Below are 25,340 nucleotides of genomic sequence, written 5' to 3'. Positions count from 1 at the left end.
AACAGACATTTGCCTCTACAATAGTACAATCTGTGAACTGATTTTTAAGAAAGCCAGTCATTCCTTGCAATGCTCTATGAGAAATTTTAGCCATTGTACAATTTTTATTGGTAAATTTCCAGTTTTAAATGATCACCTCAGCAATGGCATGGTCAACAAGACAATATACTTAGAATTTGAGAGCAGTGGCTAAACTAGAGAATGATTGCCTCGAAATAATAATTCTTTGCATTTATATGGTGCTTTTCTCACTACTCAAAGCGCTCAGCAATTGCAGGTTAAGGGCCCAACAGAGCAGAGTCCCTTTTTGGCATTTATGGGATTCGAACTGGCAACCTTCCGATTGCCAGTGCAGATCCCTAGCCTCAGACATGGAGATAGTGGGATAATGCAACTTAATAACAGCAATTTTATTTGTAACTTCTTGCCAGAAGAACTAAAGAAGTGGACATATGCAAAAGGCTTGATAATATGTAGGTGTTTTAAGTATCCATTGCCCAACAAAACCCATCTGCTGCATTTTACAGTGCGTGCAAAAAATGAAGTGTACATTGGAATGTTGAGTTAAAGAAGTTACATTTTTTGTAATGATGAATAAAAATCTGTTTTTAAATAGATTGATAGTGCCTCTTCCCACCTTAAAATCGCAAGAAAAGCAGATAAAGTGATTCAGGTGGAATTTTAAAGATGTGTCTATGTACTGCCTATTTTTAATTTATTCTATTAAAGAAAATGGTTGTAAATATGTTTTAGCTATTAATACTGATTTTAAGATAATGTCCCATCCCTAATTCCTTACTTTTAATTCAATATTAAAATGTAATAAAACTGTCACTTAAAACTGGGGGTACCTAGTGCTGCCCAAAATGGAATAAAGTGCAAGTGCAGTCAGTAAATAAATTCCGCTGTGGAAAAGGTTTAGTGAGGATCAACATAGCATACCTAGGCCAAGTCCCAAAAATGCCTACTAGGGTCACTTCTCTAATAAACTACAATTGCAGTCATTAAATAATAGGGGGGACACATTTCGGAACAAAAAGTATCCTGTGGTCTTTCACTTTAAAATGGGGAATCTGTGCATAATTTGTTGTCAATAGGTTCAATAGTATGGATCTGCATTCTAAACAAACACACATGCAGCTTTATAAAGTACAGTATATATGAGATAGTCATGTTTAATTCCCCTGAAAGTCACAATTGTTTCACATTTGTACAGGTTTTTCTGACAGAATGTTGGATTTTATTTTAATCTTATTTAACCCTATGTCTAAATAGTCACTGTTTCACAAACTTGGATCATCTTTCCATAAATCGGTAGAAGGTTAAAATAGTAGTTCTACTCTGGTATCTTTTTACAGTTACCACTGCTCAAACTTTTTTCGATTGCTTTCAATAAATTGAATAATATAAAAATTCTGTTAGTAAAAGATTATTCAGAGAGTTGCAGGTGGCATATAGTTGGGTCTCTGTGAGAAAGCTAAAATGGTGCATTTTTTATGGAGCTTTTCTTTTTGTTTTAATGCATTGTTTTACTGTTACGTTTGTCTTGTAAAAATTGTATTTAGATGGAATGCAAATGAATTTAATTAATCAGTGTTCATTTAACTCTAAATTCAATAGTGTTATTGTGCATTTCATTGTACCATATGGTATGAGTGGGAATTTACAGTTTTATATGTATGCTATCTATATATAGATGTGATGGATGCAACATGTAGTTAATCTGCTGCTCATCCACTGTTGCAAACAATTGTAAATGAAATTGCAGCTATAAGCTTGACATTCATGGTCTAATAAGGGATTTGGGCATACTGTATGTTTATATTGACACACATAAACCACCAAGTATTTTTTTTTTCAGAAATAATTACATGGTCTGACTTGCAGAGAAAGGTAAAAAAAAAAAAAAGAACAGTAAAATAAAGTAAAATATATGTATATACTTTAGATTTCAGCAATAGAGAGTGATACTAGTCACCGGAGAAGAAAAGTTGGAGCTCAATTAACATACAAGTTTTTTTAGGTGGGTATCATGCTAAAATCCTTTGATCCCATTCTAAAATTATCATGTCAATGATCACAGGAAAAGAATGAACTTATTTTATGTTAAGAAGCACTGCTTACTGCTGTAGTTCATGTCAGGACATAAAAGGGATTTCTACCAGATGTAATCTAGAAAACAGAGCTGTTTTTGACACTCAATGACAGTTCTAGTTGCCAAAATATATATCTGAAGCCTCCACATTATAAAGTACAAATACGCTCAACTATTGTCTTTATAACTAAAAAAATTTTCTTCAAAAACGTAATTTAAGCAACATTTCATTGTTGTGATGAATAGCAAGGATTTCCTTCTACAAAATAACAAAGTACTGTAAATGAAAATTAGGAACCTTGGGTGCACAAAATGTTAAAAATAGCGGCACTGCAGATAATGAGTGTAAAATTAATTTCGCAGACACTCTTATAATTAGTAATTGTCTTGGGTGATACACAACCAGAGGCATTCAGCATATTAATAATATTTTAAAAAGGTTGCCTAAACTGTTCTTAGCTAATTGTGCTTTGCCACCCAGAATAAGTAATTCTCTGAAACTTTTATGTCATTTGTGTTAAGATGGTTTGCTTTGGAGTATATAGACATATTTAATTAATCTTATTTACAATGGCCTTTGTAGAGCTGCACCTGAGGCATACTAACTGTGTTCTGCAATAGATATGAAATATATATTTTTTCCTTAAATTAAGCTATAGTACAGTGCAAATATCTGTGGCCATTCAAGAAGATTCATTTTTAAATGTAGCAAATTACAGAGCATGTGTTTTCTTTTGACACTATACAAACATCAGAAATGAAAACTTACAACATATGCAAATCTTGTAAGATGGCTAGAATAACACAATTCTGGCTCCCAAACTTTTTCAGAGGGCTCACCAAAAATGGCGTATTTTTAATGAATTCCAATGGCATTCAAATTAATAAGGCAGTAATTAGCCAAACCAGATCTGCTGCTGGTGTACTTTAGCAAATAAATGGGAGCACTGGATGATAACCACAAATAGGGGTGCCTTAGGAAGAGGTGCGGAAATTGTAAGACTAATATGCTGTGATAGACATACAGTAAAAACTAATCATACTCTCTTATACTATCTACTACTTGGTTTTGCTCCATGCTGTCTGGTGTTTTGCATTGTACAATCTTTTCTGTTTCTTGTCTTTCCACAAAAATGGTTTCCTAGCTGCACCACAGCACAGTAAACTATTTATTTTAAGACTTTTTGCATGATCAAAATCATATACATGACAGATGACTTTTCTAAATCTGAACAGATTTCCCTAAAGAAGTGACCTTTAAATACCGTTCATCAGAAATAGATACAGTATGATGTCTGCTGAGATATATACAGAGGCACTGACTCATCATGCTTTGCATGTAAGAAAATAATTTGAGCACCATATATGCAATCAAACTTGTGTCAGAATTGGTACTCATTAAGGTTTATATTGTTTAACTAGGGGATTCCCCCCGCTCGCTCGCCACCCACTTTGCGTCTTAAGTTGTGAAGAGAGGTCACTCCTCCAAAACCCCTTCTTAAACAGAGATACAATGGGAAACAAATACAGTGTTTTTTTACCTCCTCTTTGCTCAATCAGCTGCTGGCTTGCTGCTGCTGCTGTGCCACGTGATCTGCATCTTGCATGGTGCTTCGAACATTTAAAAGTCTATACAGCAGCTGTCCTACTCTTTGTGTTTTATTTCCAGCCCGGGCGTGGTTAAATCTTTTGGCACAAATTCTTGTCTCACGGGACGTGAGTTCTTGATATTTTGTAGTTAATAATTTGAAAACGAAATAAGAGTCTGAAAATCTAACAGCAAAGAAAAAGAATTGTACCAAACACATATATATGTAGGTTTTAAAATAAGCCTGATTTAAAGAGTGACAAAAAACTTAACATAAAACGTCACCTGTATGCATTGCACTTTTAGGCTTATTTTATCTACATTTTTTAATCTACATTTTATATATGTGCACTAGGCAATTTATATTTCTACCCGCGATACTAGAAGTGATTTAGGGATTTTATATATATATATATATATACACACAGTAGAGTAGAGTAGATATGGATCTATGTAGCTTTGCCTGATTTTGGCAGATGCAGCAGAAAGCACATTTTACAATGAATCAATGTGATATTTTTGATTTCTTTGCATAATATAATTTGACATGGACATCACATGCTTTATGTTGGATAAATAATTGTTGTTTGGTGGGGCGGCAGGGGGGATTGTAAAGCAATTGTGATTTTTGTTACTGACATTATTAATACACTCTTTTTTATACTACCAATCACAGAGTGCTGGTCTAACATCATTAGTGAGTGGCTCAGTAAGGATAACCATTGATCATATACAGTAGCTCCAAATTGTTTTTTTTTTATACTTGCAGCTAGTGAAACAGCAGGTTCTGATCGTTTTGCTGCTCTGGATTATAGCCATATTCCTGGGCAGTGTTACAAAACATGGCATAAAACGTCATCTTTCAGTACTATAACCACTCCAAATCCACCATAAACACACAAGACCTACTTTCAGTAGAAATATGCAGATGGAACAGTAACATTATTAGATTAACCACCACAGAATCCCAACTTCATCATAACTTTGTGGGTCACTTGGACAGGACAAAGAACAAAAAGCAGAAAAATTTGAAAGAAATATTTTTTTTTAGATATTTTAGTATATATATTATCATACCCGTGTGGATGGAAGGCAACTATTGGGCTCAAAAAGGGATAATTTCCTGCCAGACCAGGGGATGGCACCGCGCACTGATCCTTCCTCGTTTCGGGAAATTTCATCTGGATTCGATGACATCATTTCCAGTTCCACCCCCGATGATATCACTTCCGAGTCCGGGCCCAGTGATGTCACTTCCAGTTCCGGGCCTGACTATGTCACTTCTCGTGGCCTACTTTAAAACCACCATGTTTGCCTGTCTGTATTCATTCGATTGTTGGACTGAAGTCTGGTAAACCTATTTCACTTGAAACAACCTATTTCAAGTATATGGGTGGCTGCCCCCAAACCTTTTCCTGTGTCTTGTGGAATCCTTTCACAATATGTGTTTTCACAAGCAAATAAACACTTACTGTTCAGATAACTAGCTTCAAAACAATTTTTTTTAAATAGCCTAGTTTTGCACAGAACTATATAGCTGAAAATAATTTTAATTCTCAAAGAATAAGTCATTTTAAAACAGTTTCTTTAACTCTGTTCCTTGTCAAAATTGCCTTTTTCATAAGAGGTTTTTTTATCGATCTCAAAAATCATCATTTTAGTTGGCAAATTGCAAACTAATTGTTTTAGACACTATAACCAGACACGAATAGTAGAGCAACTACACAGAGAGAAACACTGTGGTAAGAGGAATTAATGAAAATTCGTGTTTAGCACAAATGTTGTGTTTCATTGGTGGAACATCCCTTTTTACAAACCTAAATGCCAATAAACTTTACTTTGAATTTATTATTATTATTTATTATTAACAAAAAAAAAAACAACAAAACAACAAAACGAAAAAGTTATATACACTGATTGACAGCAACCTGTAAAAACAATAATTTATAATCCCAATAAAGGGTATGCTTCATGAGGTATACAGTTGATGAAATTGCAAAGCATAAATATCATAGCTATGTAAATTAATATTTTTTGACTTATATTTGACATATTGATATTTTTTAGCAGTAATCATCCCAAATATGGTACATCATATGATCTTAGCTTGTGGCTGGACCTTGGGATGTATGTAGTTGCCAATACGCTGCAGTAAAAGCATAATACATACTCACACACACCCATTCTCAGACTCACATAGTGCCAGTCTAGAAACATACAGTGAAAGTAAAATACTGCGCAGATATCTAGGAATGTGGAAAGAAAACTTAATCAAATTTTCTTTGTCTTTGAAAAACACATTTAGAGTATAATAAATACTAATTTTTAATTCATGACATTCTATGTACAGTATATAGCCCACCTTTTTTCAAGCTGTTATGGCTCTCACCAGCATATTTCTCTTCTAAATACTTCTTACTTGCTATGCATTTAAAATGTAATTTATTATCTTCATTATTTTGTTTTTGGCTACAACTACATATACTTTTTCTCACATAGAAAATGACATTAGTTGAAATTCCTCCCACGTTGTCCAGTGATTTTTGTTTTTATGCATTTCTTAGCATAAATTTACTTATATAACTTAAACGTAATTGTCATTCTGGAATCTATTCTCCTATGTTATTACTGCTTCATTTTTATAAGCCTTTTATTTAAGAGTATTCACTTTGCTAGCTCCATAAAAGAGTTACCCATACACATGCCTGCAGGGCTTGCTTAAATATTAAAATTTGAAGCTGTAAATCATCATCAAGCACAGCACCTTGAGAACAGATAATGACAAAGACAGAATAATGTTGAGAAACAGAATATACACTAAATTGTATGCTTTTTGTTAAAACAGTTTTGAAGACAGTATTAGTCACTGCTTTCAAAGAAAGAACTGTAAATGTGAAATGTAAAATATTTATAATTATAAAAAAGAAATACAATAATCACATCTATTATAGGTTAGATATCACAGTGGCACCGTTTGTAGAGCTGCTGTCTCACAGCTGCAAAGGCTCCAGTTTCACTCCCAGTTTGTCCACTCTGTTTTTCAAGTCTGCACATTTTCTACTGCAGCTTTTTCCCACATCCCAGACCCACTTATATAAGAATGACTGGTGACTCTAAATTGAGCTGCAGCAGGTGGGTATGGGGGTCTCTGTGTAAATGTGTTCTATGATAGTCCGATATCCCATTCTTTGCCAATTCCCCTCTTACCCTCTTCAGTCACTATATTGGGATAAACAGATTAAGACAATAAAAGGATGGATGGATGATTATACATATAAGAAACAGCTAATTAACCCACTGAATAATATGCCTTATTTGAAACTGATATGCTAGCATACTGTTTAGTATTCTGTTTTGTTCTATTATTACTCACAAAACTGAACAACAGTTGAGTAACAGCTGAGCAACAGAATATATATTTTTTATATTTTGCACTTTATACTTAGGATGAAAGCAATACAATTAAAGGAATGTTCCACTCAAAAATTGTATCTTCTTTATATTATGTATATAAAGGGATAAGACGTTTGTTCCTCCGGGCATCTGAGTAATGTTATCTGGCATTCACAAGACAGTGGGAATATCCAATGAAGGGAGATAGCCAGCATAATACAGTAAACAGTGCAGAGTACATTTGCAACCAAGAAAAAAAAATAATCTCATGTTTTCTTACAAAATGAAGATAACCAAATGCTGTACAATGGAAACTGATATGAAAAACATTAATGAAAGGAAAAACAAAAGGTGTGTTGCATAATCCACATGTCATTTATCCACAAACAATACACGCTTACAATACACAGAGCACACACATTTTTTTTGCTAAAATATTGTTAGATAGGTACTTCCAAAAAATTCAGCACACACTATGAACAAGAAACCCATAGCCATAATATTGAACATTGAACTGAAGAAAGGACTCTTGATTAATTAATGAGGGTGACACGTAAACTAACATTTTCTAGTAGAAGGCCTAATTGTCATCTCAACCATTTCACATTCAGGTATAAAATGCTCCTCTGCTCTCTGCAGGTCACATTAAAAGAAAGAAAAACAAAGATTCCACAGATTACAAAAAGCAGAGCTCCCACTCAGTAGTACACGCACAGAACTCCGTACACCACTGTGGCGCCTTAATACTCAAATCAAAAACACAAAAAGGAAGAGTGGCAATACCCACCATTTGGAGATTATGGGACCATAAACAATAAGACACACATTGCACTTGCCCCAGAACCTGTATTCTTGCAGCATTTCACAAAAAAGCAGCTTGGGAAACAGAGTCAAATTCTGGATTATAGTCATCCCACAAAACTGGTGTAAATGAGACTGGCAAATTTTCATACCTTCACAAATGTCAGTGCAAAAACAAAGAGGTAGTCACGATTCCAAGAACAAAATGGGTTTTGAAAAAAGGAACTTGCATACCCGTTCTGAGAAAATTGGCAAAGTATATACCATTATTAAATGGAAAATGTCATTTTTTCCCATTTGGAAACGGGAACCACAAACTCTGTTTTACCGCATACCATTTCTCCAGCTTTCACACATTTCTGAAGAGATGCTGTAGCCAAGGCAGCACTTTACCATTTTTTCATAATGTCAAACCATGCTGCTTCTTAACCTCAGTTGAAAAGTCACTTTTTTTGGTTTCATCAAACCTGCCCAGCATCCTACCTATTACGTCACTACAAAAGATATGACAGGGAAACTCTCCATCAGATAGCTTGAGAGCAGAGCCAAGCTGTAAACAGTGGTGAGACAGATTATATAAAGCTTATTCACAGGTGGAATCCCATTGTAACGAAAGTCATGGGACCATAAAAGTAATTTGTTATAACACAAATTTTGCTATGGTGAATATGGGGAAAATACGTATACTGTTGTGACCGGAGTAAACGGTGATTTGGCATTTCTAATGGCAGTGGCACAAGGACACCTCAATAGCTGCTCTTCTGCGTCTGGTAAATACTAAACCAAGGACAATGTAATTGGATGTCCTCTGCTGGATCACTGCACAGGCTTACTGTGTAATGTGCTTGTTGCGTGATGTTTGGTATATATAACATCGGGCTTTGACCCACTCTTCCTCGAACTCTCCTCGTCTGCTACAGCCGCTGGTGTTCTTCTAATCTAATGAGAGCTGGATAATTGGCTGTGTCACGGCCCCTACCTCTTGAGACTGTACCTACCTTCTCTATACAGTAATAAAGTATCTGCATTTTCCTTGGAAACCTGGACTCACCTTTCTGTCTCTTGTGCAACTACCTCTGTAACCCAAGCTTGACAAAAACTGTACAAAAAACAACTGCAAAAAATATTTTATTTGAAAATGATACATTAGATGTAACTTGATTTATAGAAATACAAAAGCAGTTCCAATTTTTTTTCTGTTCAAATTCTAATTTTTTTTTGTTTGTCATGGGTATGATGTTAAACTGCACCTGCCCTGAAAACAGTCCTCAAATTTTCAGGGAAAACTTGTGGATTGGTGACAAAATTGACACTCCAGCCACAGTAAAAAACTTCACACAGCTCCAAAACAATGAGCAGCTGTTTAAAGTTGATCCTCCAGCTAGGACGTTGGACATCTCTGGATCCTCAGTTTTTGAGGCTGATCCTCCAATTAGCTGTGAACCACCCAGTCTCACTAAGGTTGCACAGGTGATGAACCAGCTGAAGGTAGTGAAGGCTGCAGGGATCTGTGGTATCCAGGGTGAACTTCTTCAGGCAGGTGGTAAGGCTGTCCTCCTTGCATTGCAGGAAAAAGGGATTGTTGTCCATATCTGGAAAGGGAAGGGTGATCACCTGGATTGCGGCAACTACAGGGGGATAACAGTGCTCTTTTTGCCAGGTAAGGTCCTTGCTTGGGTCATCCTCAATAGGATCAATGATCACTTGCTGATCTACCAAAAACTGGAGCAGTCCGATTTTAGGCTCAAGAAGTCTATCATCGACCACATCTGAGGATTCTCATGGAGTGAAAACAGCAGAATTTCTTTGCAGCCTTTTTTGATTTTTGTAAAGAGTTCGACTCAGTTGATCAAGGTGCCCTGTGGGACATCCTGAGACTTTGTAGAATTCCCCCCGAATTTGCTGGATATCATGGCCGGCCTGTACACAGACTGGTACAGTGAGTGCTGTGCAGAATGGGGGCAAAACCTCTGTGTTTTTCCCAGTTGATTCTGGGGTTCATCAGGGGTGTGATCTTGTTCCTACTCTGTTCAATGCTTGCATGGGTGTTGGGCAGGGTCGTTGGGTCCAGCAGCTGTGGGGCATCTGTTAGTGGAGAAAAATTCACTGATATTGACTTTGCTGACAATGCTGTGATCTTCGTCAATCGAGGATCTTATTGGAGCTCTCGAGAGACTGAGTGAGGAGTCTCAGTGTCTGGGCTTGCGAGTATTCTGCATAAAGACCTCTTTGGTATCAGCAATATGTCTTTCTGCAGAGAGAGTGTCGACCTTGTCAAGAGGTTTACTTACCTCTGCAGCAACATTCATGTCTCTGGTGACTCTTTCTATGAAGTCAGTAGACGAATTGGGAGAGCACAGGCGTTATGGGGTTACTGGAAAGAAGTGTGGGGTGCTCCCGATATCTCTCTATTATAATAAAAAAATCTTGGGTTGAGACATGATCTTCTCGGAAGACACTTTGATGTCCCGCAATAGTCACTTTAACATCCTGCAAGACAAGGCAGTGAGACAAAAGGACAGCTGCTGTACAGGCTTTTAAACAATTGACGCGCAGCGCAACAAAGAGAACACGCAGTTAGGCAGCAGCAAGCCAGCAGCTAATCCGTCCACATCTCCTTTGCGTGCGTTCAGCCCCCACCCCCTTCACAATGCGAGTGGCAGAGCCCCCTAGTCTTTGCAAAAGAATGAAGGTCCAAATCCTGGTGCTTTCTGTCTTAAAATATGGTTGCAAGACATGGACCCTATCCAGTGACATGAGATGAAGACTGGACTCCTTCAGTATTGTGTCTCTTTGGAGAATCCTTGGGTACCACAGGTTTGACTTTGTGTCGAATGAGCAGTTCCTAACAGTGTCTTGAATGAGTCACAAAAAAGGCATTGTGATGGAGCATAAATTACGGTACTACAGCCCAAGGGTGATCTTTATTGTTGAGGACCCAAGTGGCTGGACCAGGTCAAGGGCATGCCCACATAACATCTGGCTGTGGCAGATTAGCTCTACCTCCTTCCCTTTTGTGAAATACACAGTATACCTCTGACCTTACCTAATCTATCTGAATATGCCTTACGTATGGCTATTGTAAAACTAGCATTGCATTTTACCCCTACCCTTCACGTTCTAGTTTGTAAGTCCATGTAGCACTTCCATTATCAGACCTGACTCTAGCATTGGGTCATTTCATTCCAATACTTAGAATTCCAGTTTTGGATAACTTTTTGCCTGACCCCGAACCGCTCCCCCAAACACAAGATCAATTTGATAAACAGAGGCCTTCTGTCATACAAAACCCATGACATTGTATCCTCTACAATTACTTTAAAAATGTACCAACAAGTGATATATTTATAGGTGTAGCTTTTATAATATCATTGTACTGGTACAAAAAATAAACACTTTCTAATTCTGATTATATAAAAATATTGTAGTTTGAAAAATTACCAATAAGAAGTTTGCCACTTTTTTGTGTGAGACTGCAGGTGACTCCAGATATCAGAACCTGTAGATGAACTGACTCTACAGAACTTCATTATATTTTTCTGAGTTACTGATGTTTGTCTGAGCATTACATGAGAATTATAAAGTCCCCTAGAAAACACTGGTTGACAACTTGCTCAAGTGCAGTTAGAACCTCTGTAGTCTGGAATTTCTTTTTTTCTTTTAATCAGCTGGTCCTAGCTAAATATATTGCATTTTGTTTTATTCAACAGTATTAGTTGTATATACCTGTGTACGGATTCAGCGGGTTGGAAAATGGATGGATGGATACTTAAAAGTGAGTATAAGCATAATTTATGAATGTATTTGTGAGGATTTTTTTATGTGTACATTTCACCATATATTGTGTTTCCAGCACTATCTTTTTATCTTGTGAGAGATGGCCGGCAGCTCAACCCAGATGAAACCCCCAGGACGCTAGATGGCAACTTCCCTGCAGCTTAGCGGTGCCCCAGATTCCCACAGGACATTATGGGAGATGAAATTCAGCTTCACAGTCCTGCTGGGTACCATGGGTACTGCCAGGGGACGCTGCTGGGAGACAAGGGATTTCGGTTTCCAATATAGCCCGGAAGTACACCCAAGTCAGGGGGATGGAAGGAAAAAAGTACTTCGAGGCTGAAGGAAAATATAATTCTCCATTTGACCTGGAAGTACTGACAAGCCACGTGAACAGAAGAGGAGAAGCACTTCCGGGTCAAGGACTATATAAAGGACTAGTGGACAGCAAGGGAGCTGGAGTTGGAAGGAAGTGCCACAGAGCTGCTGGGAGGAGAGGAAAAGTATTGTGTTTATTGAATTGTGGTTGGTGGATATGGTGCTTTAGGGGCACTATTGCAAAGAAGGAATTAAAATTGTACTTAGTGCAGTTAAACTTGTGTCCTGAGCATCTGTCTGTTGGGTTTCACGGGGCAACAGCGCCCTCTAAAGTCCACAATCTTTTGGTGTACTTTTCAGGTTTTGCTTTAACTTCTTCACTTTTTCTTATCCATATATTTAACCACAATCTTTAACAATAATAATAATCACAAAAATTAAAGAAATTATGTTTGGGTTTCACTATGAAAAAAATACAGTTTCACAAATGTCACTGCTTTTATTTTTCCTTCTTTATATTATGGAGTTTTTCACCATCGTCAACGATCAATAAACTTAAACTTGATTGTGAGTTTGGAAGACGTATGTAGCATGTTCTAGGGGATTAACAATAAATGGGGTTGCGAAGATAGAACTTTTATTACAATAAAATTTATTGACACTTAACAGATGACACCGCTTTCTTTTCTGCTATGTCATTTAATCAATCACTTTACATTGCTGAGGTTGCGGTGACTTTGATATTTTTGACTTTCTAGAATGTATCAGGACATGAGCTCAGGTCAGCAGATGCCGCAGCACTCATTCTTCTTTTTTCTAAGATATAATCAGCTTCTGTAGTTTGCTTCTCATTTGGCAGATGCTGCTGCTCTTCTTTTAATTTCTGCTACATCAACATCTCAGATAGTTTACTGTAAAAAACAAAAAACCCAGCTCAATTTGTTGAGGTTATTACTACTTCTAATTTGTTGATTCACCAATGCATACTGGTTCATTAGTTTTTGATTAAGATCAAGATAAAAGTTCTTGTCCCAGTAGTTTGAAAGTAATCCACTTGACAGACAGACAGGCAGGCAGACACAACTTATCAGCATTTTATATATTCAGAAAGTTAATAATTCACCTACAGTTAATAAAGTATTCTATCACTCATATTTCTGGAAAGGTGTTGTGAATCTTCACATTTATTTTTATCTTCTACATACCATAGATCTGTACTGGTCTGCACAAGATGTCATAACACTAAATGCAAAAAAGCACATATGCTCAAAATCACATAGTCTAATACACAGTCATGGTGAGCCAGGGCCTACTATGGCTAAACTGGCCAAAAGGCAAGGAAAAAATTCTGAATGGGGTACCATTCCATTGCCAATGTCCACTGTCACACATACTCACAAAGGGTAGATAAACACATATAGAGTATGTTTTTGGGGAAACAGAAGGAAAATTGGTGTATGCAAATGAAAGCCTGAATGTGAAAATTCCAAAACGGCCAACAACCTGGCACAGGATTTGAGCCCAGGATGCTGGATCCATAAGGCAGGATTGCAAATCACTGCATAGCTTCACCAATCTATATATATAGATACACTAAATTTCTATTTTTATACTATCAACAACATATTAAATAAAAGAAAATTAAACAAACAAGGTCAAGTATGTTATGCTTTTTGCAAAGTTTAAAAAATATCAAAGTATATCTGCTGATGTAATTAAGAACCAAATTATATATATATATATATATATATATATATATATATATATATATATATATATATACCTGTATATATATAATTATATATATATATATATATATATATATATATATATATAAAATACACACACACATACTGTAAATGACAAAATGCAGTGTATTTGAATTGAAAGCGTCTGAGGCTATTCAACTCTCTCTTTGATTTTATGTTTAAAGTACAATCTATTTAAGACTTTTAAGCAAGAATTGAAATACTTCAGTTCTTTTCTTCTTAACTGCGAAGAACAGAAATGAAATTTTCTTCTGAAGACAGAGCACAAAGCGAAAAAATATATTCAGTAAAGGAATGAAGGAAGTGAAATGTGGATTCTTAAAGATGAAAAATACAATTACAATAATAGCTTCCTTTTAGGTTTTTGGTCTTTGGCAGTCATTTTAGTTTTTTAGTACACATTTTAAGTCTATTATGTGGATGCTGGCTTGTGGTGGATCATTCATCAATATATACAGCTCAGTTACTTTTCAGAATTATTTTCATATATATTATCAACAACTATTATCACAGTTGTATACTGAATATCTAATGTTATATTTTTTTATTTCACAACCTGTTTTCATTTTATAAATAGTTTGTATTCAACTATTAACAATAACAGATTAAAACATTGGAAATAATCACACTCTTAAAATATGTTAGTTATTTGTAATGATTTATATCATGTTAAAAAAGCTTAAAATAGTTTTTTGTAACATGCAGACTGATACTTGTTACTTATGGGAATGCTGCTATATAATAAAATGTGTTACTATTGCTATTATTATTTATGAAGGATATCTGAGCTGAAGTATTACCTCACTTTAATTACAGACAAAAGCATTCATGCAGTCAATCATAAATTATATTCACATACACTGGGAGAAGACTTGTAACAGGAACTCATATTATTTAGGCACTATAGACCAAATTATAGTGTTAGCACTTTCTAAGTTTAGCATCATCATTCTTTTTTTATTCTTATTATAAATATTTATTGTCTTTCTGTTTCTAATTGTGATATTCAATAGAGCTTTGTCAACTACAAAAACCATGGTGGAATCTTATATATTTTCTTTGAACCGGGCAATGTGCCATTCCATCTTTTTTATTTTTTTAAAGCTTCATGAGTTGGTTTGGTTATATGAACAGAGTATTTGAAGTGTTACAGATTCATGGTGTAAGATAAACATCACAATGTGCATTGAACTTAACGTCCCCAGAGCTGGATGACCTCTTTTGATCGGAAAGTGTCTTACAACTATATAAGAAGCATAACCAGCTTCAAATAAATAAAGATCCTACAGCCATTTAATTAACCTTTTGTTTATCATATTTTTTCATATACATTTTTCTGTAGCTGGTGTCTGTAGCAGCCCTGAGGCTTTTGCTTCAGATGTTTTTAGAAATCTAATTAGACAGTAAAACACAATACAATGTTTCATTTAAATTATTGATGTAACATTGTTCATCACAAAGTAGAAACGTGCTGGTCGTCTGCAATGTGGAGTATAAAACAAATTTTTTTACTTATTTTAATAATACAGATATATAGTAATATTGCTAATAACATGAAACAAAATACATAAGAATGAATTTTCTACTTAAGAATCATGACAAGTGTTTAAAGTATCTAAAAAAATTAATCTCCTAAGAAGTGCCTGAATGTCACAGGCAAAAGTATTTTGCTGGTTGTCAGGGAGAAAAAGCTTCAGAATGAATTACAATATGGATACTGTTCGAGTACACTGTTATAAGAGCAATCGTCACACTTTAAACTTCCCCCACTCCCATATACATGTTAATTAGCCCTGCACAGTAAGTGGACTTTCCTGATTTTTATCTTCGTTTTTTTGTCAGAGGAGCAGAGAGAGAGAAGGACATAGAACATCTGACAAATAAAAACACTTCATATGTGATTGTTTAGCTAATCCGTAACATGTCCCAATATCCCATCAAAATGGTTTAAAAAAATAAAAAAGTTTTTGCTTCATGCACATGACTCAGTAGTTTCTGTAGAAATGCTTCCTGTGATCTTCTTTTTAATTTTGACTTCTGTCAAGTGTGTGATTGAAAGAGTTCTGTTTCACCAATTTTATGAACGTCTTTCAGAATTCTGAAATCTTAGATTACATCCTTCTTTGTTCTAGCCTAAAGAATTTATATTATTTGACTTGTCATAGTAGTATATGCCTTTTAGTCCAGGAATGGTGCACTTCATCACTACGTGTCACTGTGGGAAGGCAGGCAAATCACCAGCAGCTAACTACAGCACATTTCAGATATTAGGTTTAGTGCAATTTGGGGCCTAACATGGTTTCCAGCAGGAAGGGCCCTAAGAACTATTGACTCTTATCAGAATTTAGATTAGATAATACATTAACTATGTCACCTCTACCAGCCAATGGTAGATACTTACATAGGCAAAGGTATGCATAGGTCATAGAGATGTATGAAATTAACTCACTCCAAAATAAACGAGAGGAATGACAGCAGAGAACCCTTGTGGTAACAACCTAGAAGAGCGATTTTTAGAAAGCCATTTTAGAAATTCACTATGTACTGGGGGTTTCAGTTTTTCCCAGGACAGTGCTAATGTACTCTACACATGGGCAGTAGCTATCACAGAAAAAACATGGACTGACTGCTCAGACGCAAGACTGGATGTCTGCTCTTTCAGATATTCCACATGGAGATTCAGGGTGTGATACATTCATGAGCCAAAATTCATCGGAGGCTACAATGATTTTGGTGTGATGTACACCACATGTTTATAGGTTGGCTGCATGTAAGGATGGAGGTGTAGCCAGTTGAAGACAAATGATAAGAAACCTGGAAAAATAAAAAATCAGGCAGCTGCCTTTTCAAGTACCAATACAGTAAGGCCAGGCAAGAATTTTTTTTTCCATTTACAGCTGGCATTCTGTTCTGTTTTTTAGTCCCTTTCTCTGTAAAATATTTTCTTTATTTTTTATAAAAAATGTGTTCTTAAATGCTCTGTTTTGTTACGTGTCAGATTTTGACACTAGCCCATAGACATTTTTCATAGTAAGAAAATGACTGTGTGTTCAATTTTGTGTGAACTGTTCCCTTATGATTTTACATTTTTAGTTTTAAGACATGTACAGTACCAACATTTGTAAATATTTCACCTAGTGGAAAAAGCCACTGTATAAAAATTATTTTACATCAATGATAAAATATGACATACTTACAAAATATTATCTAGATAGTACTTTCTCTCAGACAAAAAAGAAACAGTAACTGATTTATTGAAGACAAGGCTGATAGGCTCCTCTTAAGTAGTATCACAGACTGGATCATTCACAGTCTTTTGTCACACTTTAAATTAGAAACAGTATTATCTATTTTCTATCTTGAATGTTGCTTATTAAATCATCATCTATTTGTCTTTATTTGCCTCTGTTGTTTCCCCAAAATTATTTTAAATGTTTTAAAAGTGCTGCTCTACTAAGCAATATAAGACAAGACCAAAGGTGGGATATTATTCACATTATCAGTTGGGCACTAATATCTTTCTTTAAACATGTCTATTTAAAGTATCATATTCATATTAATACTTTAATTTTTAGGCATATGTCCTTTCATTTATTACATGAAGTGTTTCGTGTAAACAGAGGAAATTTGGCTCTCCTGTAGTACTCAGCCAAAGAAAGGCCAAATACAGAACTCTTTGTAACAGAGATTGTGATTCTATCATTAGTTGTTGGCAGTGCTGCCAGAGATTCACTATCTTGTCTATTTTTTTCTATTTTTATTATAGTTGTGCAAAATTTTGATTAAATATGTTCTGACTTCGATTGATTGCTCCCCTCACTGTAACTGAATACTGTTTAATATTTATATTTAACTTAAATTTATAATGATTTTAATATAAGAAAATTATATTTCAATATTATACACTAGTTAAATTATATTCTTGCTTATAATACAACTGTGAGGGAGTAAAAATCAGGAGATTAATGGCATCAAAGGGACAAGCAGCATTGTAATTTAAGCACATAAAGTAAAAAAGTAAACAAGAAACTGTCTGAGCCAAATCACCAAATCCAACGTGCTAAACTGATTTCAAAGTCAAGATAAATGTTGTAAAATCCATGCACCCTCTTGTTTTATTTTCCCCTAACTATACAAAACTTCATTGCTTGTTTTTAGCAAAAGGATCCCACGCTTAGATACTGAATGTAGTGCACTGTCACCTTAAATAAGGATTCTGTCAACTTGAAGACATCTACAACATGTAACTAAATAAAACAATCAATAAAGCAAACAAATAAAAAAAAAGTAAACACCAAAAATTCCAAGGCAATTGTGACAACATTGGACAACATGAAATAAACTGTGATTTAAATGGCAAAGTCACAAAAGCATTTAAATTAAATGAAGAGGTGTGAAAGTCAAAATTCTTGAAAATGTAGAAAGGGCATGCAAACTCTAAAGGCCTCATTGTTATTTACTGCAGAGTGTACAAGTTTTTTTATTTTTCATAACTTGCATAGCAGAGGATTCATTCCTACTTCAACATTAAAGATCTGAGGCCTAATGTATACATGCTGTGTACACACAAAAATGTTGCATACTCCCGTTTTCATGCTCAAATCGCAATGTATAAAATCTAAACTTGCCGTAAAGCCACGCACATTTTCACGCTAGCTCAATCCTTGGCGTACGTAAGCTCTCAGCTCGGTTTTGCAAACTGGCAGCACCCAGCGTCAAAGCAGTGCTTTTGTTCTAGTGTGGATTCCCTTTCTTTTTTAGATCCACATCCCTGATGTGGCTTTACCAAATACGCTGAAATTAACTAATTATTGTTTATTAGTTTAAAGCATCTGATTGTAATTAACTTGTAACAATATAATGGTCCACGGAATGGTCAAACTATTCTAAATACCATAGCTGCTTTAGCGTTGTTACTCTAACTGCACCTTCTTCTTCTTTCAGCTGCTCCCGTTTAGGGTTGCCACAGCGGATCATCTTTTTCCATATTACTCTCACTGCACCACTCGGAGTATTTATATCACTGTATCTGAGTGTGGAATCACAGCTCAACAGCAGCTGATTGGAAAGTGAATTATCTGTATACAGCATCAAGCACATGCTGCCTCTTTGAACTGCTCTCACATGGCAAATGCTTCAAAGCCTTTGCTGTACGGACCTCGCGATTTAGAAACCGTTTCATCCCAAGAACTCTAAACACACTCAATCAGTCCATCAAGTTCTCCATGTAGAACTGTTTGTACTTACAGTATAAGTACAATTACCTCACTGTAAACTGTGATACAGTTATAATATTGCACAATCTGCGCCACTTTATACAGCACGTATTTACATATGATAACGATATCATTTTTAAGATGAAATGCAGCAAAATATGTTTATTACATTATACAGATAAAATGTTAACATCATTTAAATAATCTATATTGTTAATAATTAAACATGTGAGGACACGGTGTCACAGCACTAGCTAGTTCAGGGATTGTTCCTGCTTCGCGCTGTATTCTTGCTGGGGCTGGTGCAACACTGGATGGATAGATGGATAGAATAATTAAACATGTACTATGAAGATATTTCAGTGTTCCTTAAAAGTTTTGAAGAATCGGCATTCTAAGCGTACAGATGGCTTATTATTGTGTGGCAATTGGTTATTTGGAGAAAGAAAAGGAAGGACAGGAATTGGAGGTTAGTACATTTGAGAGAGACAGTACTGCTGCAATAAATTATTTCATTGAAGGTCGCGCACTGTGCAGCAAGCATCTTGCGGGAGACAGGAGCAATCTCTGGACAGGGCGCCAGCTCCTCACTATCACTGTGCCACCGTGTTCCCATGTTTAATACATGCTTTAACTCCTATCATCATGAAAATGATATAACATATACATCTCAGTATTTTAATTATTCAGAGAGCTGTAATATCACAAATGTAATGGATTCTGTGTCCTGTCGGAGGAAGAGAAAGCCCGTTTAAGAAGCATGTAGTGATTCACACACATAGAGCACATAGAAGAACAAATACAGAACAAAGCATTTAACGTGCTACTTTAGTTACAATGATATTTGAGAAACTAGTAAATTAAATGATTTAAAGATTAAGTTTATGATGTTCTACTTTAATGACAAAATAAACTATGTGATTAAAATGGAAATTTTGAGATTAAAGTTGACATTTCAAGCTTTTTTCTCACTGTTTCCCTATTTTTGTTTTTCTTTTCTCTGTACCCTAATAAGCTTTCATATGAAACTCAGACAGTGGGCTACGACTCATTTTCCAACCCGCTATATCCTAACACAGGGTCATGGTGGTCTTCAGGAGTCAATCCCAGCCAGCACAGGATGCAAGGCAGGAACAAATCCCCGGGAAGGGTGCAAGCCCCCCGCAGGGCACACACACACGCACCCACACATCAAGCACCCACGCAGACATAAGGAGAACACAAACCCAGGTCTCCTTACTGCAAGGCAGCAGCGCTATCACTGATATAAACATCTCATGGTAATGTTGCCCAAAGTCAAAGTCTGAACGGTTATCTATACCTCAAAAGCCTTGTTATATATTGCAATGGGTTTATACTTTCAAATTTAATACAAATAAAACATTACAGTATATAATAAACAACAGTAAAAAAAAGTAACTCAGGCTGCATATCTGCTGCTCAGATTGTACTTCAGCAGTTTTTCAGAGGGACTGAGATTCTTCAAACACTGCAAGTTACTATGCTGCTATAAGTAACAATGCTGCTATTTATTAATTATTACAGTGGGATATTACACTTTTCAGGCTAAATGTCAGCTGACCTATGATTTTCACTTCACTTGCAACCATGTGTAAAAAGCAGTCATCTGAAGAAATAATGAGATAAGGCTGAGACAGAAATTGAACCTGTATAAAATCCAGACAATTACATACTGTAGTTCTTTAGAACCAGAGTTCAAACAATTCTCCAGTTTATTATCCTAAGTCAGTTAGTCCAGAAGTTCACTACATGGACAAGAACAGTTGCACTGCCATATTACATCAAATGAAGGATCAGACTAGTATAACAAAGTATAAACAAAGTTTTTGCTTCGGAGAAAAGGCTTTTATTACTCCATACAAGCAGATACTTTTTTAATGTAAATTGTCAAGGCTATCAAATTATAATTTCAGCAAAAACTTCAATGACTATAGCTCATTTTCTTTCAAATGTATACTATATGAAACAAAATCACATATTATTCATGACCTAACTGCCATTAAGAGTAACTGGATGAAGAAATTATTTGCCATGGAGACTGAGAACACACAAGCATTTTATTTCCTCCAGAGCTCTTCATATTCCTCAAGAGCATTACTGCTTGTAGCCTGTGTAACATATACTATTAAAAGATACATTTTCCCATAGTCATAACAAGAATAATGTATCTGAAATGGAGAAACTAGTGTTTACAATAATTACACTGTTTTCTCCTTGTTATCCATATCATCTTAACCACATAAAAGTAAATTTCATTCTGTATTCATTATCCTCCTAAATTTGGATTTTTTATATATCTGCTTCCTCTATTTTCTGAATAGCATTTCATTTTTTACAGATTATCACTGCTTTGATTTAATCAAATAATGCCTCTTCTACTGATATATATATATATATATATATATATATATATATATATATATATATATATATATATATATATATATATTGGCACACACGTGCAACTAGGAGTGAGCTGATAGGACAAAGTGGAGGTAATTACCCACCAGGCCAGGGGGTGGCAGGGTGCACTAAACCTAACTCTGTTATCTTTACAGGCCAAAGATGGGAAAACCTGCTATTGCAACGACACTTCCGGTTTCGGCTCTTAGACAGAAGTCACTTCCGGTTCATGATGACATCACATCCGCCTTTCAGCTTATAAAGCTTTCCTCCGCTAGTCAGTTCAGAAGAACTCAAAATAGTGCACATGAGTGCTGTATCCAAACCCTTTTGCAGCCAGGGGCAATATATGGGTGGCTGCCCCAAACCTTTTCACGTGTGTCAAGGTAATTCATTTTTACAATATGTATATATATATATATATATATATATATATATATATATATATATATATATATATATATATATATATATACACTCACATATGCACACACAAACATGTATATTGTGACTTGTAGGTGGCATCTCAGAACCCCAGACACAACAGCACTGACATAATTTTTAACAAAATATCTTATCACAGGCTTCATCTTCAAAATAAAAAATCCCCTTTCTTTCTTTCTTGCAAATGTTGCCCAATTCCTGCCTCCAACTTGCCTATGTGAGGTAGAGAAGCTTCCTTTATGCTGAATCCATGAGTACTTACAGTGCCACCATTTTACAAATGCAACTTCCTTAATACAAGGAATCCCCTCCCTGCAGCTCTACCAGTGACTCCCAACTTACATCCAATACTGCATATGGGAGATTCACCAGAGGGATGTTGCTGCCTATCACACTGGGAAAGCAGATGGCACCAGGAGGCGGCTTCCTCCATTAATCCACCTATCCATTATATTTTCATCCCAGCTGGGGAAAACAACATTCAACATCCTGGCATCCATTATTATGGCCCCCCGAACAGGTAAGGAACCATTCCGCCTGGCCAGGTCTTCCATGACAATATTATATATATATTGTGATAGTAGGGGGTGCTGTTGCTCCTCCAAACCCACAGATAACACATCCAAACACAAGGTAAAAGTCCCAGAAATAATTTTAATTTCTTATGTAATGTGCACAAAGCACCTCCAAAATACACAATAATAATCCACAATAATCAATAATACAATAAATCCCCCTCTCCACCCAGCAGCTCTGTCGCACTTCCTCCCAACTCCGTCTCAGCTTGCTGGATTTCCCACAGTCCTTTAAATAGTCCTCGACCCGGAAGTGCTTCTGTCCTTCAGTCCATGTGATTCCATAGCACTTCCAGGTCAGGTGAAAACTCTTATTTTTCTTCCTTAACATTTCAAAATCTTATCCCAAAACATGGGATTTATTATATTATGCGGCCTAAGTCATTCACAGATTTTCCTTAGAACCTAACTAATAATTGTTAGCGGAAACCGCAAATATCCTCTGCAATTTTTATGTCTTTTTTCGTGGCAATACTGTACTGTAGAGAGAACCGCAGCTTGGGATGATGAAAGTAGCCAATAGAATTTGAAACTGCTACTCCCAGCAGTCACTGCAGTGGATCTGATTGGTCTTCTGCTGAGGGTGTTGGGGCTATTTAGGTCAAATGGTGTTAGTACTGCTTTTAAAAAGGGGGCTGGTGACCAAAAGCAGAAAAAAAAGTTTTTGTAATTTGTGTTTTAAGTTCCTGTCCGTCTGCCTTCTGTTGGGTTACCTGTACTTATTCATTTTGTCCTGGTTTGTTTTGTGCATCTGAATTGTCTGCTCTCTGCCTGTGTACATGAGGACTGTAAGTGGATTCATGACCATCCTGCAAAGAAAGGAGTGCTCCTGAACCCGTCTTCACCATTTCAGGAACTAGCAGTAGGAATATCTTTGCATTCCCATTCAATGTGCAGATCTCTGGACTATCTATTTTCATCATTACATTTCATTCGTTGCTGTTTTTCATGAACTTTTTCATGATTTACTGTGTGTGTTTTGTTTATGCTTTGTTGTATTTAATGTGTAATCGCTGTAAGGGGACAGGGGTGGTATTATTGTTTTCTTATTTAATTTGTTTTAATTACATTCTTTATTTGCCTTTTGATTACCGGTTTGATTTGTTTTTGTCTCTGTTTGTGAGTGTGCGCTGGTCGGATCAAGGCTGGGTGTGTCCCTGGAATCTCCACCATAAAAATAAATAAATCACCGACTTCTCCACGGTGTGAATGTTAGCGGCACCGGACTGCTACAGCGTTATTCATTACTCCTTGCTGCTGATTTACTGTGATACTCCAGCTGACTGTTCTTGTGTTTTCAGTTTACTTAAAAGCCTGAACAGCACCTGTCCTTTTTGTCTGATTGATTTGTTTCTCCTCCCCCAGACATTCTCTGCTCCTGTTGGGGGTTGTGCTCCCCTATGATGTTTGACAACTACATACTGAGCCTGTTTTACTTATGAAAGAGACATGTTTGTTGAAGTGTCTAAATACAGTTCCTGTCTCTCCTGTGTTTCTGTGACCCATGCGTGAGACCCTGCAGTACTGCAGCCACACTAAGACTAGCCTGCCAGCGTCAGCGCTTACTTCTGTGTGCTTGCGTGCAGCCAGTTCAAGCACAGTTGGCTCAGTGATTTACATCCATGGCATCAGTTGCACTTTATACATATTGTTCCAGTAGTTTTTTTAAATAGTTGTTACAGTTCATTAGCAGTGTGTAAAATGATCAGTGTTGTAGTAATTGTGATGCTCTTTGCATGAAGAAAAGTGTTCCGTTAAAATTTCACTTTTTCTTTGTTAATTGTGATGTTTACTTAAAGTACAGCAAAATAGTATTTGGAGTCCAGGGATGCAATAACCCCTAAGTATGTGGCAATTTAAGGGTGAAAGCCCCAAGATGCTGCCGAAACAAGCTGCACTGTCTAAGGCTTCCGGAAATGAAAACACGTTTGCATGAATTACAGTACATATAGCGGTAACATCTGCATTTTACATTCTAGCACTGCGGGAGACATAGCAGTACAGTATACAGGTTTGCCTTTACATTCTTTTTTTAGGTAGTGTATTAAGCTGAGTTTGAAATTAAATTAAAGTGTTTTGGGAACATATTTAGGGTTTAAACCACATCCATTTTCTTAACCACATCCAAAATTTGCAGTTTTGCTCTAGGAACGTAACCCCTGTGAATTTTGGGGGTGTGCTGTATATGTATGTATATATATATATATATATATATATATATATATATATATATATATATATATATATATATATATATATATATATATATATACACACACAGTACAGGCCAAAAGTTTGGAAACACCTCCTCATTCAATGTGTTTTCTTTATTTTCATGACCATTTACAGCACTCCATCACTCTCCTTCTTTGTCAAATAGCTCTTACACAGCCTGGAGGTGTGTTTGGGGTCATTGTCCTGTTGAAAAATAAATGATCGTCCAATTAACCTGACTTCTGCACAACACACCTGCTGGTCCCAACCCCATTGATAAAGCAAGAAATTCCACTAAATAACCCTGATAAGGCACACCTGTGAAGTGAAAACCATTTCAGGTGACTACCTGTTGAAGCTCATCGAGAGAATGCCAAGAGTGTGCAAAGCAGTAATCAGTGCAAAGGGTGGCTATTTTGAAGAAACTAGAATATAAAACATGTTTTCAGTCATTTCACCTTTTTTTGTTAAGTACATAACTCCACATGTGTTCATTCATAGTTTTGATGCCTTCAGTGAGAATCTACCAATGTAAATGGTCATGAAAATAAAGACAACACATTGAATGAGGAGGTGTGTCCAAACTTTTGGCCTGTACTGTATATATATATATATATATATATATATATATATATATATATATATATATATATATATATATATATATATATATATATACTCACATACACATACACACGCACATGCACGCACACAGGTGTATTCAGA

Source organism: Polypterus senegalus, chromosome 1, assembly GCF_016835505.1.
Source record: "Polypterus senegalus isolate Bchr_013 chromosome 1, ASM1683550v1, whole genome shotgun sequence".
Lineage (NCBI taxonomy): Eukaryota > Metazoa > Chordata > Cladistia > Polypteriformes > Polypteridae > Polypterus > Polypterus senegalus.
The sequence above is the reverse complement of the archived record's forward strand: the minus strand, read 5'-3'. Positions refer to the sequence as shown.